The sequence below is a fragment of the Ahaetulla prasina genome, chromosome 7 (genome assembly GCF_028640845.1).
Source record: "Ahaetulla prasina isolate Xishuangbanna chromosome 7, ASM2864084v1, whole genome shotgun sequence".
NCBI lineage: Eukaryota > Metazoa > Chordata > Lepidosauria > Squamata > Colubridae > Ahaetulla > Ahaetulla prasina.
In genome coordinates this window covers 44,355,664-44,371,567 of record NC_080545.1, presented here as the reverse complement: position 1 = coordinate 44,371,567, position 15,904 = coordinate 44,355,664, and positions in this window count along the sequence as shown.

Here is a 15,904-nt window from a genome sequence, read left to right as displayed (position 1 = left end):
GCATGCCAGTCAATAAAGTCAACATTGATACTAAACATGGATTCTACCATTCTAAATTATTCCTTAGAATATTGTCAATTCCTAGAACATTTTCAGAATTCAACAGGTTGTAACAAATGAGCTTTATCATCTGTGTCATGTATTATTAGCACAGATGAAATTAGAAAGCATGAATTCTGAAAAACAAGCAGTTGATTCCTACTTTACAAGGATACTTGTAAAGTATCCTTGTAAATACATTCTTCCAATAGGATACTTTAAAAACTCCTATGTGTCAATGTACACTAGACATGTCACGTTATAACTTGACCTGTCTTATCACTTTATAAATTTCAGGACCACCACAGGGTAGGAGCAAAAACTTTGGTAAATACATTTAAAACAATTTAATGCCTAGAAATTAGAAAAAAATGCTGGTAAGGCAGAAAAATGAACACTAGAGAAAATGTTCATTTTTAACATATAAGGAAAAATGGCAAGCCATGCTTTGTAATATTTCATAGCTGCATAACATGAAAACAAACAGCCACAACAAAGACATGGAGCTTACTTGCTGACCTGAAGATATATTATTCTACATTTCAATAGTATCTCAAGTGTCTTTCTGAAACCTAAACAGATTATGTCCATTACTTTACCCCATCTCTTTTTTTGTTGTGTGATAAAACAAAGATTTATATTCTTTTTCTCCTCACTCAGGTACATCAATCTCTGTCAAGTCATCTGAGTTCTGAACTTCCATATTTCAGAATTGGATTCAATGTAATATTGATAAATGTGAAGAACACTTTATGGACATATGGCATCAATATATTCCATTATTCTTGATGCTTCACCTCTTATCCAATGACAGTTTCATTTTGTCTATGTGCACAGTTGTTGTTTGTTTGCTTGTTTAGTATGTGTGTTTGTTTCTGTTCTAATGAAATATTTATATGGATTAAGTCAGAAGTGAATTAAATCCTCTCCATTAGAAGTCATTTGCTTTTCTGTGAACAAATGTGACTGGGAAATCTATTTTCAAATATTATGTAAAAAGCAGAAAATGGAAACAGTACCAAGTGTAATTCCAAAAAGCTGAGCTAAGAATCAAAATATTACTGGCTTCTATAGAAGCTTCACATAAATTATGAATATTCTATGCACATCCTCTTTCTGTCAGCCTCTCTATCTTTCACTGTCTTGCTCATCCAGTTTCCAGACCTCAAGCTAAGGATGCATCACTATTACTATCACATGCAATGTCACTGAAGGTCACCTAGTTGAAATGCTAGAACATATAGCAAGTGTAATGTCCTGCCTCTACGCCCCATTCAAGAAAGTATGAACTCTTGAGATAGCAGCATTTCAAAAGGAACCTTTTATTGAAAGGAAGTGATTGCAAGACAAAAGCAAAGCAGACTCTCAGTTTCCCTCAGGCAGCACAGTTAGAATAAAGCAGCTAGAAACCCTTCCCCTCAGTCCAAAGTTGAATGAGCCAATGCACAGGTGTGAAGATGTTTGTTGAACCAGAAGTCCTGAGAACGAGATAAGAAATGATTCCCAGGGTCGTCTTCATGAGACTTCAGGACTGAGTCAAAACACATGGCCCTCCTCCCCATTATTACATTCCCCAAAAGGTAAATCAAGTTTAGGGCACCTAGGCACCAGGATGAGAGTCATAAACTAAGGGGATACAGGATGTATGGGAAACAGAAAGAAGGCAATAAGATAATCAATGCATTCAGCCCCCCTCACCACAGGAATGGTAGTATCACGATAAGGATCTGACAGCAAAGGTCAACTTTTTAAACATCAGGTCTGCAAAGTGCTAAACCTACAGTATCTTCAATCTAAACACTGTATAGTTACCATAATGTGAAAACCTGATGCACTTTTACTTTTGGCGTTTCCAGGAAAATGGCAAAAATAAAGAGCCAAAGAACTAGAGAGATACAAAATGAATCTCATTTAAAGACCATGATGATACATTCAAGCTAATGAGGTAAATATAAAAAATAATAAAAATGTCAGGTGCAATCCTTAGGAAATCTGACATGGGCTGCCATTATGAAATCTACTGAGCATGGGACAAATAATCAAGGAGCACTATGCTATGTTTCAGAGAACGCAAGAACATAGAGGTCATGTAGTCAATGCTGGATCTTCTAGAATACTGACAGATGACCTTCAGCAAAGAGGAACTTAATACTATTCAGTGGACTTTTGAAGTCATGAAGTTCATCTCAAAGTCTAACCTGGAAGCTTTCTGGTAGTTTAAACCTATTTAAACTATTTAAACATAACCTGGTACAATGACAATGCCCTTGAGCTAAGAAATCTCAACTGCTTCATGGCCACCCTCTGCAAACAGTTTGAAGACCCCTTGACTGGTTGCAAGGCCAGGGACTGCATCAAAACCATTCTGCAAAGGGGGTGGGTGGCAGAGTACACCCAATAATTTTGCAAATGGCACGCCGACTAACTGACTGGCCACAAGACATCCTCATTTGCTGCTTCAAGAATGAGCTGAGAGAGGCGTGGCCAGCGTTGCGACGGAACGGTTGCTCACCCTTATAACTCTGGGGTGAGCGCCAATATCCCCCCAGAAATGGGGGTCCATCGTGGACCATAGCTGCCTCATAGAAGGCAGCGAAGAATGGGGAAGCTGCCGGTGTGCTCAGGGAGGCAACAAACACCCTGTAGCCCCGGTCTTTTCCCCCCGACCCATCGGGGAGGAAGGCAGCTTCCATCAGCTGCTACAAAGTCGGAGACGGCCACAAGAATCAGGCAGGAGGAAGAAGCACTTTCAAAAGAACAGAAAGTCGAAGTTGGGTGAGTTGTCATCAGCTCATGGAGGGAAAAAAATGCACAAGCAATGAAGAAATTTGGAACTAGCGGCTAAATTTAATTGAAACAGAAAACGGAAGGAAATAATTAAGGATATCCTAAATTTTGAAGGAGAGGGCTTGGACCAGAAGCTTAGAGCCCTACTCAATGGAAAGAATTAATTTAAAGAATACTAAATTTTGAAAAGAGAGGGCTTGGAATGGAAGTTAAGAGCCCTAACTAATTAAACAAGAAAGGAGAATAAACATCCCTTAATTAAGCATCTTTTGAGACCCCTGGGGGTTTTGATGGACTATTTAAGATATAAAGGAAATAGGAAGGAGAAGTTAAAGGGAATTCTATATTAGACTTTAATGGAATATTTCAAATCCCTTTATCCCCTGAAATTTGTGATTAGAAGAAAGTTAAAGAAACTATTAACTGATAGAAATGAAAAAGGAAACAAATGGAGACAAAAGGAAGGCGTGATTTATTTTTTCTGAAATTGAAATGAAGATGGTCTTAATTATGAGTGTAATTCAAAAGACACTCAAAGATAGAAGAAAAATGAAAAAGAGAGGTTGAAGGGAATTCTACTTTAGACCTTAATGGAATATTTCAAATCCCTTTATCCCCCGGAACTTGTGAGTAGGAGAAAGTTAAAGAAACCTTTAAACTGGTACAAGAGGAAAAAGAAAAACAAATGGAGACAAAGGGAAGGTGGAGTTTATTTTTTTAGAAAGTAAAATGGACACTGTGCTAACTGTGACTCTAATTCAAAAGATATTTAATGATAGAAGAAAAATGAAACTAAGAAATGGGGTTTTTTTTGAGATTTTAAAACAATCTTACTGTGCTTTCAAGAGGCAGTCAAGAAAAGATTCTGGATTAGAAAATTGATTCATGATTCAACATAATTAAGAAACAAGAAGAGATTTAATTGCTATCTAAAATAGCTACTTAGTTATTTGTGGTCTGCAACTGTATTAAAGAGTGACATCTAGAGGCAGAGGAAGAAAAGTGAAAGTTGAATAGCTTTTATTTTAGGATTTCTATGAAGATTGATACGTTATTATGACTCTATCAAAGGATTTTAAATCCCTGCCCTTTAGTCGAAGATTTAAACAGAGAACTTTGTCATCCAAGCAAGAATACAAGTGATAACTATGGATTAATAAGACTTTGTATAAGAAAGTTTGTTTCTACGATTTGAAATTTTAAAGAATATTATTACTTATGAACTGCAATTATATTAAGTAGTGATTTCCAGAGGCAGAGGAAGAATGTAAGAATGGAATAGTCTTTGTGTTTTCAGGACTATTCCTCTGAAGATGGATAGGTTGCTGTGATTGCACGACCGCTTCAAGAAAGGATGCTGAATGGCTGCTTTTAGATTTATACTAAAGAAATTAAGAGAAAATTGTATATTTATGTAAGAAATACAAGTGATAAATTAACATCCTTAATTGTTTTTCTGTTAACTTCTTAGATTCCTCAAATTTATAAAAATTTAAACATATCTATATTACTTTTAATCAGAGGTCAATCCATCTAAAAATTCTTTCATAAAAGCTGCCCTGCAATCACATAGACACTTCCATCTTATTTAGGATTAGTCCTGAAATCACAAAGACTATTCTCTCTTAGAAGAGCAAACAATAGATTTAAACTCAATGTTAACTGTTTCAATCTTGATTGCAGAAAATATGACTTCTGTAACAGAGTTATTAGTGCATGGAACACACTACCTGACTCTGTGGTCTCTTCTCAAAATCCTCAAAGCTTTAACCAAAAACTCGCTACTATTGACCTCACCCCATTCCTAAGGAGTCTATAAGGGGCAGGGGTGAAATGCTCCCGGATCGGACCAGCTCACGTGATCCAGTAGCGATGGCGGCTGCTAGTTCAGAGGACCAATAGCAAAAATCCCTGGCCCCACCCCCCTGCCTCTGCTGAGCCCCACCATCAGCAGTGGGTTTTTTTTACTTTTAAAAGAAGTTTTGCTTCAGCCGAAACCTGTCTTTAAAAGTAAAAAAAAGCCTTTGAGGATCCCGCCCCTCAGCTGAGATCGGCAGCCTTTAAACTTAAAAAAAAAATTAAAGGCTACTCTGGGGATCTCACCTGAGTTCCGCATCAGCAGAACCTTAAAAAACATGTTTTCTGTAGAAAACATGTAGAAAAACTCCTTCTAAAAGAGTCTAAGCCACTTACCTGATTACTGATCGACCTCATGGCTTTTCTCACAGCCGGAAAGTCCCAGTTTCGCTTTTAGCACTAAACTGAACTAATCTAAATTTAGCTAATCTATTTCACCACTGAGTGATTAATGCTGTCTGGCTGAGGAACTCTGGGCATTGAAGTCCACAATAAAATAAAAAAATAAAATAATAAAATAAAATAAAATAAAATAAAATAAAATAATAAAATAAAATAAAATAAAATAAAATAAAATAAAATATTTGTGCAGCTTTCTGAGATTTAGTGTGTTTCTGTAGTGTTTCACTCTAACTACACAAACACACAAAATCTCAGAAAGCTGTATGTGGTATTTTGTGTGTGTGTGTGTGTGTGTGTGTCAGTTGTGTGTGTGTAAAGTGTGAAAGTTGGTTTTTGAGCTTTTTGTGGCTGTGTGAAGTATGAAGTGCAGCTGCTTTTACATTGTGTGTGAGTCAGTTGTGTTGTGTTGTGTTGTGTTGTGTTGTGTGTGTAAAGTGTGAAAGTTGGTTTTTGAGCTTTTTGTGGCTGTGTGAAGTGTGAAGTGCAGCTGCTTTTAAATTCTGTGTGAATCAGTTGTGTTGTGTTGTGTGTGTGTAAAGTGTGAAAGTTGGTTTTTGGTACCTCTTATTGCAGTGGTTCTCAACTTGTGGGTCGGGACCCCATTGGGGATCAAATGACGATTTGCCAGGGGTCGCCTAAGACCATCGGAAATATGGGAAGTATACTTGCGAGTCGAAGAATCGCGCTCCAATGGTTGACTCACAAGCCAGCTGCAGGCTCTTCAAATTGCTAGCCGAATTAGGCTTCAGGCAAGATGAATTAAAAAAGAGAGAAATCTTTGCTCTGATTTTTTCCTCTCAAGCCAGCTGCAATCACTCTCAATCGCTAGCCTAATCTGGCTTCAGGCGCAATAAACTTAATAGGAGAGGAGTCTCCACTTTAATGCCTCCGTCCTCAAGGCAATCGCAAGCAGTTCAGATCGCTAGCCAATACGGCTTCAGGCACGATAAATTCAAAATGAAAATAATTTTATGGTTGGGGGTCGCCACATCATGGGGAATTGTATTAAAGGGGTCACCACATCATGGGGAATTGTATTAAAGGGGTCGCAGCACTATAAAGGTTGAGAACCACTGTCTTATTGTTTTTTTATACTTTGTTTATTATTTTTATTATTTATTGTTATTGGCCACACCCACCCAGTCATCTGACCACCAAGCCACGCCCACCAATTAAGCCATGCCCACAGAACCGGTAGGGAAAATTTTTAGATTTCACCACTGATAAGGGGCGTGCATAAGAGCACAAATGTGCCTACCGTTCCTGTCCTATTGTTTCCTTTTATTATATCCAATTAATATAGTTATCATATACTTATGCTCATATATATGCTTATATATTATATAGTTATTTTCATGCTTATGCTTATATATACTGTTGTGACAAATAAATAAGTAAATAAATAAATAAATAAATAAATAAATAAATAAATATATTATTATTTTTTAATTTGCATTTATATCCCGCCCTTCTCCGAAGACTCAGGGCAGCTTACACTATGTTAAGCAATAGTCTTCATCCATTTGTATAGTATATACAAAGTCAACTTATTGCCCCCAACAATCTGGGTCCTCATTTTACCTACCTTATAAAGGATGGAAGGCTGAGTCAACCTTGGGCCTGGTGGGACTTGAACCTGCAGTAATTGCAAGCAGCTGTGTTAATAACAGACTGTCTTAGCAGTCTGAGCCACCAGACTTCCTATTTGACATTTGTCCTAGGCAAAAAAAAAAACACTTCCATTCTTGGGCACAGCTAGGATTTAAATCTGATTTGGAGAAAGACATGGACTTTCCCTTCCCTCTATAATATATTGTGTCCCACAAAAACATACTGCCAAGTATTTGGTTTTCCTACAATTAGGAAATACTTTAATATAACTATAGGGAAGTTATTGCTAAGATGCTTAACTGGTTTTTAAACCTATATTGAATTCAAACCTATCATGATTGTGGGCTTGGATACAACATAGGATGAAGAACTAGACAATTTGACTGTTTCTGGATTATACCTTTAAATATTAGAGTCAGCTTTTACATGCAATAATAGATCAAATCCATCTTTAGTAAAATGCTATTAGGGAAGATAGATGGCTTTGTCTTCACCAGTTAATATGATCATTATGAAATATGCTTATTTTTCTAAATTTTGCGTCTTTGTTATTATGTTATGTTAAGACAAATTCTCAATATTATCATTCTAAAAGCAAGCAGGTAGTATCTCTCATGGCAATATGACTGATTTTCTTTAGAATTCCAGGAAAAATTCCTACTGTGTAAAGATGTTAAAAATAAATAAATGAGATGTGTGAATCTACCTTCTTTATTTAGATGCCATCAGTATCAAACATGAGGAATGAATAAAACATAGCTGCCGAGCTGAGATGTGCTATAAATGTGATGTTCTAGGTAAAAATAAGCAGTTTCAAAATGAAATTCAATGTGCACTCCTCAATATGTACCAATAGTCCTGTAACAAATAGTATACATCATTTCTAGGTCCTGCCAACTGAGAGGAAGTACTACATGTAATATGTCTGCGAGTTAAGTATTGGCTTAGGTTGATACGTTGTTAATACAATAACACTTTATTAGCAAGAACAAGTAATGAGCAACTTCGCACCGGCTCCAGACCTAAGCAGAAAAACAAACCCAACTGATAACTGCTTAAAAAGGAACTGTCAAAACATGCGAACCAATAGGAGCTAGTATAGTTGCCGGCATCTCAGCCAATGAGAGTGTAGGCAACTATCCAGCTGAGATGCAGTCATTATTATGAGGACATAACACCCCGCTCCCCTACGATGGCACATGTGTACTCATTTAAGTATGCAGGGTACCTGCGGATTCTGGGTTCCAGAACAGTTGTAGTAGAAGGAGAAGGAGAACCCTCATGCAGGGGAACTTCTCTTGGCCAGGCCCTCAGGTCAGAGGGTGACCCACTGATGTCAGGAGTCCTTTGGATTGAAGGTAAGCGTTCCGCCAAGAACGCTTCAGTGGGGCCCATGGGTTGTCTGGTAGAGGTTGTTGAACTCCTTTTGTGGACGGAGCTGTCGAGGCATTGAGTCATGGCGAGCCAGGTGGTAGCCCGGCCAGGCCCCCAGGATGGTCTGGTGAGTTGTGTGTGCGTTTTTTAGATGCAGGTAATCGTACTCCTTCTATAGTTTGTTCCAACGAATTGCAGGGTTGGAACGGCTCAGGTGGAGGATATGCCAGGTCAACAGGGAGATCTGAAGTGGATGGACCGGTGGGAGGAGCAGGCGTGTCGGCTGCCACCCATCACCGCAATTGGTTTATGTGTCACCTCCAGATCCTTCCATTGGCCAGTTGAACCCTATAAGAGTATGGTCCTGTCAGTTGCAGAATGTGCCCCGGCATCCATTGATTATTTCCCCCATAACTCTGTGCGAACACTAGGTCCCCCATTTCGAATTTCCGGCCCCTCCTGTGTGGCTCATAGTAACCTTCCGGGGCATATGTGGGGTGTAGCCTTTCCAGGGCTGTTCGCAGGCGCCGCCCCATTAACAATTCTGCTGGGCAGCGTTAGTTATTGGACATGGTGTTGTATGCTGAGGTATCGATTAATGTTATGTTGCCAATCCTTTGAGCCCATGCAACTTAAAGCCTCTTTGGCCAACTTCATGGCCCGTTCTGCCCAGCCGTTTGCCTCTGGATGGAACGGGGCCGTGGGGGCGTGCCGAATTCCCAGCTTCTCCAAGAATAGCTGAAATGATGCCGTGGTAAATTGAGGCCCATTGTCAGTTACTAAAACATCTGGCAACCCATGGGTCATGAACAAGCACCCTTATTACGGCTTCAGCGGTGGTTGATGGAATTAAGGCTAACTCCACCCACTTCGAATATGCATTGACAACTATGAGGAACGTGCGACCTAGAAAGGGGCCAGTGAAGTCCACGTGGACCTTTGCCCAGGGGCTTCGCGGCATCTCCCACTCCTGGGTCAGTGCTGCCGGGGGTGCTGCTCTGGAATTCTGACATAACTGACACTGGGCTACCCATCCCTCAATATCGTGGTCCATTTTGGGCCACCATATGTAGCTGCGACCAAGGCCCTTCATTCGAACTATGCCAGGATGGGTCTTGTGCAAGCATTTGAGGACTGGTGTCCACAGTGCGGGGGGAACAACGACTCTATTTCCCTATAGGAGGCACCCCTTTTGAATGGACAGCTCAAGTTGTCTTTGGTAGTGCAGTAAACATTCTAGGGGCACTGGTTGCTGTGGCCAACCCCTACGCACCCATTCCAGAACTTGGGAAAGTGTGGGGTCTTGTGCAGACTCCCTTCTAATATCATCAGCTGAAATAGGGGAAATCCATTCCTCTATCAGCAACACATGTACCATGGGAGCTGGGTCATTAACAGTATTAGGCAAGGGGCATCAGCATCTGCATGCCCAATAGTCTTCCCCGGTTTATATAAGAGCTGATAAGAATGAGCAGCCATGAACTCTGCCCACCAGGTCATCCTGGGAGACAGGATTTGTGGAGTTGGGCGGCCGCCGGCCAACAGTCCCAATAAAGCAGGGGTGTCCAAACTACGGCCCGCGGGCCAACTGCAGCCCGCGGGTTTTTATTGGCCCGCAGCAAATTTTGAAAGTATAACTGAATATGGCCCTTTTCGGCCGCCTCCCGGTGCTTGCCCAGTGGTTCGCTGCGAGGCTCGCGGCTCCGCCCCATGGGCGGGGAATAATGAAGGGAGGGGGCGGAGGAGGCGGCGAGCGGGAAAGAGGCTGCTGGCCGTGCCCGACCCCAGCAGTTCTACCCTCGCCTTCCTCGGGCCGCCTGGCGAGGCTCCTCGCGCCTCCACCCCTTGGGCAGGGAATAACGAAGGGAGGGGGCGGAGGAGGCGGCGGCGAGCGAGAAAGAGGCTGCTGGCCGTGCCCGACCCCAGCAGTTCTACCCTCGCCTTCCTCGGGCCGCCTGGCGAGGCTCCTCGCGCCTCCACCCCTTGGGCAGGGAATAACGAAGGGAGGGGGCGGAGGAGGCGGCGGCGAGCGGGAAAGAGGCTGCTGGCCATGCCCGACCCCAGCAGTTCTACCCTCGCCTTCCTCGGGCCGCCTGGCGAGGCTCCTCGCGCCTCCACCCCTTGGGCAGGGAATAACGAAGGGAGGGGGCGGAGGAGGCGGCGGCGAGCGAGAAAGAGGCTGCTGGCCATGCCCGACCCCAGCAGTTCTACCCTCGCCTTCCTCGGGCCGCCTGGCGAGGCTCCTCGCGCCTCCACCCCTTGGGCAGGGAATAACGAAGGGAGTTTCAGGTTCATACCAAATACAAAACAAAAGCCAAGATCAGGGGTGTCCAAACCTGGTCTCTTTAAGACTTGTGGACTTCAATTCCCAGAGTTCCTCAGCCAGCTTTGCAGGCTGAGGACTCTGGGAGTTAATCCACAAATCTTAAAAGACCAAGTTTGACACCCTAACAAATGAATGAATATGAAACATTTTCCCCTTAAATGAAGATGATATCCACATATTGTAAACTGCACACTTCCCTGCTGTCTGAAATCAAGTCTGCTTTTCCAAAGGCAGACCTTTCTGCTAAAAGGAGAAATATGTTTCTGTAATTACATCTCTTGTGACAGAATTCAACCAGCGTTTTCAAGATTTTTCTGTCATTGAAAAACAAATCAAGCTGTTCTCGACCCCCTTCCTGGTGGATGCAGAAGAAGTGGAGGAGAGTCTGCAGTTAGAACTGATTGAAATGCAATGTGATGATTCTCTGAAGAGTCAACATCAGCTTCTCTCCCTCCCTGACTTCTATCAGAGTTTGGATCATACCAAGATTCCTCTGATGAGACGCCACATAAAAGAATGATGAGCCTGTTCGGCTCAACATACATATGTGAACAAACATTTTCTCTGTTAAATCAGAACAAAAGCAGACTGAGATCCAGAATGACTGATAGCCATCTCTGTGAAGTCCTTCGTGTCTCAACCACCAAACTTTCGTATACTTAAGCCTAAACTGTGCATAGGGACTACCCAGACGGCTGAAAAAAGTGATTTCTGACAGGTTCTCACACTTTTGACCAGTCCTCACACTTATGACTGGTCATCATTTATGCCTGTTGCAGCATTTTGTGCATAAGGACTACTCAGATGGCTGAAAAAGTTATTTTTGACCTGTCCTCACACTTTTGACTGGTCCTCACACCTACAACTATCTTTACATTTTGCACCCTATCTTGTAACCGTGGTGAAGAGAAGCAGTTGTGAAATGAGTGGTATGGTTGTTAAAAATGCTGCAATGGGCATAAATGTAAGGATGGTCATAAGTGTGAGGACTGGTCAAAAATTACTTTTTTTAGCCCTCTGAGTAGTTTCTATGCCCATAGCCACATCTACTCAGTCACATGAGCAGTTAGCCACGCCCACCAGTCACATGACCACCAAGCCACACCCCAAAATAAGCCACGCCCACAGAACTGGTACGAAAAAAATTAGCCCCCCCCCTCACCAAAAAAACTTTGGACACCCCTGCAATAAAGGCTTGTGGTCGGTGACCAAATAAAAGAATCTTCCGTAAAGGTAATCGTGGAATTGCTTGATTCCAGCTACGGCAGCCAATGCTTCCCTATCGAGCTGGCTGTAGTTCCACTCAGCTCAAAATAGGGTACGTAAGTAAAATGCAATAGGTGCTTTGACCCCATTGGGAAGGATATGACTAAGGACAGCCCTGACTCCATATGGGGAAGTGTCACAAGTCAATGATAGAGGCAGGCTGTCTTTGTATTGGACTAGGACAGCCGAAGAGGTTAGAAGCCCTTTGACAGCTTCGAACGAAACTGCAGCAGTCTGGTCCCACCCCCATGGTGTTTTTGAGTCTAACAGGCAGTGCAGTGGCTCCACCATGGATGCCTTATGGGGAATAAACATGGCGTAGAAACTTAAACGGCCCAGGAAAGCTTGGAGCTCTGCCTTATTTTTGGGCACCGGGGCATTTTTAATAGGCTTCTATTTTAGCTGGAGTCAGGTGGATGCCTTGGGCATCCACTAGGAACCCCAAGAATTCCACTTGGGGCACCCCTATTCTACATTTTCCTTTCTTTATCTTTAAACCAGCCTGCCAGAAATGGGCCAACACTGGTCTCACCTTATTGACGAGTTCTGGCATATCTATGGCAGATACCAGAATGTCGTCAAAATAAGGCACCACCCCCGGAAACCCATGGAGCAAACGTTCCATAAGGCTTTGGAAAATGCCAGGAGCTATGCAAATGCCAAATTGGAGGTGAGTGCACTTGAAAGCTCCCCGGTGGGTGACTATCGTCTGAGCCATGGTGGTAGCCACATCCACCGGGAGCTGTTGGTAGGCCTGAGCAAGGTCCAACTTCACGAACACTCGCCCATGCCCCAAGGAGTGAAGTAAGTGTTGCACTACAGGCACAGGGTAAGGGTGTGCCTGCAGTGCCTTGTTTATAGTACACTTGTAGTCAGCCCAGATCCTAATGGATCCATCTGCTTTTAGAGGAATGACGATGGGGGTTTCCCAGTTGGAGTGGTCAACTGGAACTAGCACCCCTTGTGTGATGAGTTTGTCTAATTCGTGATCTACCTTACGGCGAAGCACCAGTGGAACCCTCCGAGGCTTAAGCCGGTTGGGCATCACTTGGGGGTCCAAATTGAATGATATGGGGGTTCCCTTATATTTACTAAGTTTATCATCAAATACATCAGGGAATTCTAAGGCCAGCATTGAGGGAAGGTCGAGGCTTGTCTCATGGACTCCAGTGATGTTTATCTTCAGGGCAGCGAACCAGTCTAGTCCGAGTAAGCAGGGCAAGTTGTTGATGACAACTATTAGAGGCAGCTGGCCAGCAAAGGATCCATACGATACGTGGAATGAGCCAACTCCCAATGTCGGGATACTCCATCCCTGGTAATCTTTTAAGACAACCGAGCATCACCTCAGGCAGCTTTTGTGGAAGTCAGGCAGTAGCCGCTTCAAGTTGGCCCAGGCAATCAGCGATCTGGAGGAGCCCATGTTGACCTCCATCTGACATGGTGCTCCCGCCAACTCAACCATTATGTAAATTTTGTTCATTGTGGCCACGGATGTGGCATGGCTCATGGCAATCTCGGTGTCAAGGTTCCAGAAAAACCTCTTCTGCATAAAAAAAACTCAGAAGCCATTGTCTTTCAGAATTCTTTACTAGCATAAGGAAACTGGCACACGATGAGTGAAATTCCAAAACTGAACTTCCGGATTCTTTTCCCAGTTATACAAACCCCAAGAGTCCCACCTCCCCTAACCCCTTTGCTGGTCACATGGTCCCACGTCCTCCCAGTTCATTCGAATATCTTCTCACCACTCCTCCTGCACATGTGAACACCATCCAACCTTGACCGCTTGAAGAATGTTACCATACCCCTCAACCCCCCTTCTTCCCCTCAGGGGAAAAATGTGGCAGCATCTGGAACCCTAAAACCTAGTATGGTTTCCAGGCCTGACAGGTGTCCCCCCTCTGAAAAGAAGCTATATCCTAGAAAAGAAAACAAAGAATTAATAAAGAAGAGTGTCGGTGGTCCACACTTCCCTTCTACCCCCCTCTACCCCCTCCAAGAGGTTTTTTAGGTTTGTCAGGGAAAGTGTCGTGAAATTGTTTAATCAAGTTGTCCGCATTTACTTTCCAACTTTTGACCCAAGTAGATTCAGATAATGGATATCCCTTCCAGTGGACTAAATATTGTAATTGATCTCTGTATAGTCTAGAGTCAAGGATTTTGTTGATTTCATAGTGGGTTTCACCTTGGATTATCAAGGGTGGTGGGGGAGTGGCAGGTTGAGGTCTCAGTCCAGATTGTCTAGCAGGTTTTAATAAGCTGGTATGGAATACCGGGTGAATTTTCCCCAACATTCGAGGGAGCTTGAGTTGGGTTAGGGTTAGGGTTAGGCCTTTACATTTATATCCCGCCCTTCTCCGAAGACTCAGGGCGGCTTACAGTGTATAAGGCAATAGTCACATTCTATTTGTATATTTTTTTTTACAAAGTCAACTTATTGCCCCCCCACAATCTGGGTCCTCATTTTACCTACCTTATAAAGGATGGAAGGCTGAGTCAACCTTGGGCCAAGCTTGAACCTGCAGTAATTGCAGGCTACTGTGTTCTAATAACAGGCTTCTTAACAGCCTGAGATATTCCGGCCCTTTCCCAAACTGCCCATCTGTGTTCAGTGTCCGTCACTTTTTTAGAAATGTACGTGCAGGGCATAAGATTGTTGTCGGTATTCCATTGTAACAAGACAGCGGCTACTGCTACATCACTTGCGTCAGCTTGGACGACAAAAGGTTTATTTGGATCCAGGTGTTGAAGAATTGGTTCCATTGAGAATAGGCATTTCAGGTGTTTAAAGGAACGTTGGCAGTCCATTGTCCAAGGTAGGGGTTGGTTAGGTTTGGGTTTAGTGGGTAATGGTCCAGTTTTTAGCAATTCTGTTAATGGTAGAGCTACTTCTGCGAAAGAAGGAATGAATTTGCGGTAAAAATTTGTGAATCCCAAGAAACTTTAAAGTTGCTTACGTGTGCGTGGCGGTTGCCAATCCAACACCGCTTTTACTTTTCCTGGGTCCATTTCGATACCTTTGTTTGATATCCGGTAACCTAGGTAGTCTAGGGATTCCTTATGGAATTCGCATTTTGAAAGTTTGACGTTCCATCAGGCCAGGGCCCAGGGTAGGGGTGGGGGAGTGGCGGTTATTATCAACGAGAGTCTTGAGCCGAGGGAGATCACTGTACCACAGATAACCGGATGTGAGTCCCTCCTTGTGAAGTGGGGCCGTGGGGTTCAGGTGGGTTTACTGATCACGTACCTAGCTCCTACGTGACAGAAACCCTGCCTGAGCTGTTGGAGGTGGTTGCTGGGACGGCAGTGGAGATCCCCAGGCTTATGGTCATGGGGGATTTCAATTTGCCGTCGGTGGGGATAGCATCCACATCAGCTCGGGAGTTCATGGCTTCCATGACGGCCTTGAACCTGACCCAGTTAGTGAACGACCCCACTCACATCGGGGGGAACACACTGGATTTGATTTTTGTCTCTGGACAGTGTTTGAATGATCTGGAATTAGGAGAGTTAGTTATCAAACACTTGTCATGGTCAGATCATTCACTCCTTCAGCTAGACTTTCGAACCGCTGACCCCCACCGCAAGGAGACGGAACCGACTCGCTGGTTCCGTCCCAGGCGCCTGATGGACCCTGAAGGATTCCAGACGGAGCTTGAGCTATTCCCTGAGGATTTAGCCCACGACTCGGCTGGAGCTCTGGTCGCCGCCTGGGATCGGGCGGCGGCTGGCGCTCTAGATCGAGTCGTGCCTTTGCGGCCTCTGACCCGGTGCCGATCTCGTTTAGCCCCTTGGTACTCCGAGGGGCTGAGGGAAATGAAGCGCTGGAAAAGACGCCTAGAGAGTATCTGGAGGGCCAGCCGCTCCGAATCTGACTAGTTAGGTCTCAAATTCAGACCTATCTAGTGGCGATGAGGCTGGAAAAACGGGAGTATTTTTCCAACCTCATTGCATCAGCAGATAACCGCCCAGCCGCTCTGTTTAGGGTGACCCGTTCGCTCCTCCATCAGGGAGCGGTAGAGGATCCCTTAAAGGGTCGAGCTGAGGAATTTGGACAATATCTGTTTGATAAAATCGCTCAAATTCAGGAAGGGTTGGACACAGACTGGGTGGATCCAGACGGGGTGGAGGAGGCAAGTCTTGATGTTATTATCTGGGATGAGTTTGATCCTGTGGCTCCTGAGGACATGGACAGGTTAATGGGGAGATTGAATGCGACCACATGTTTATTGGACCCGT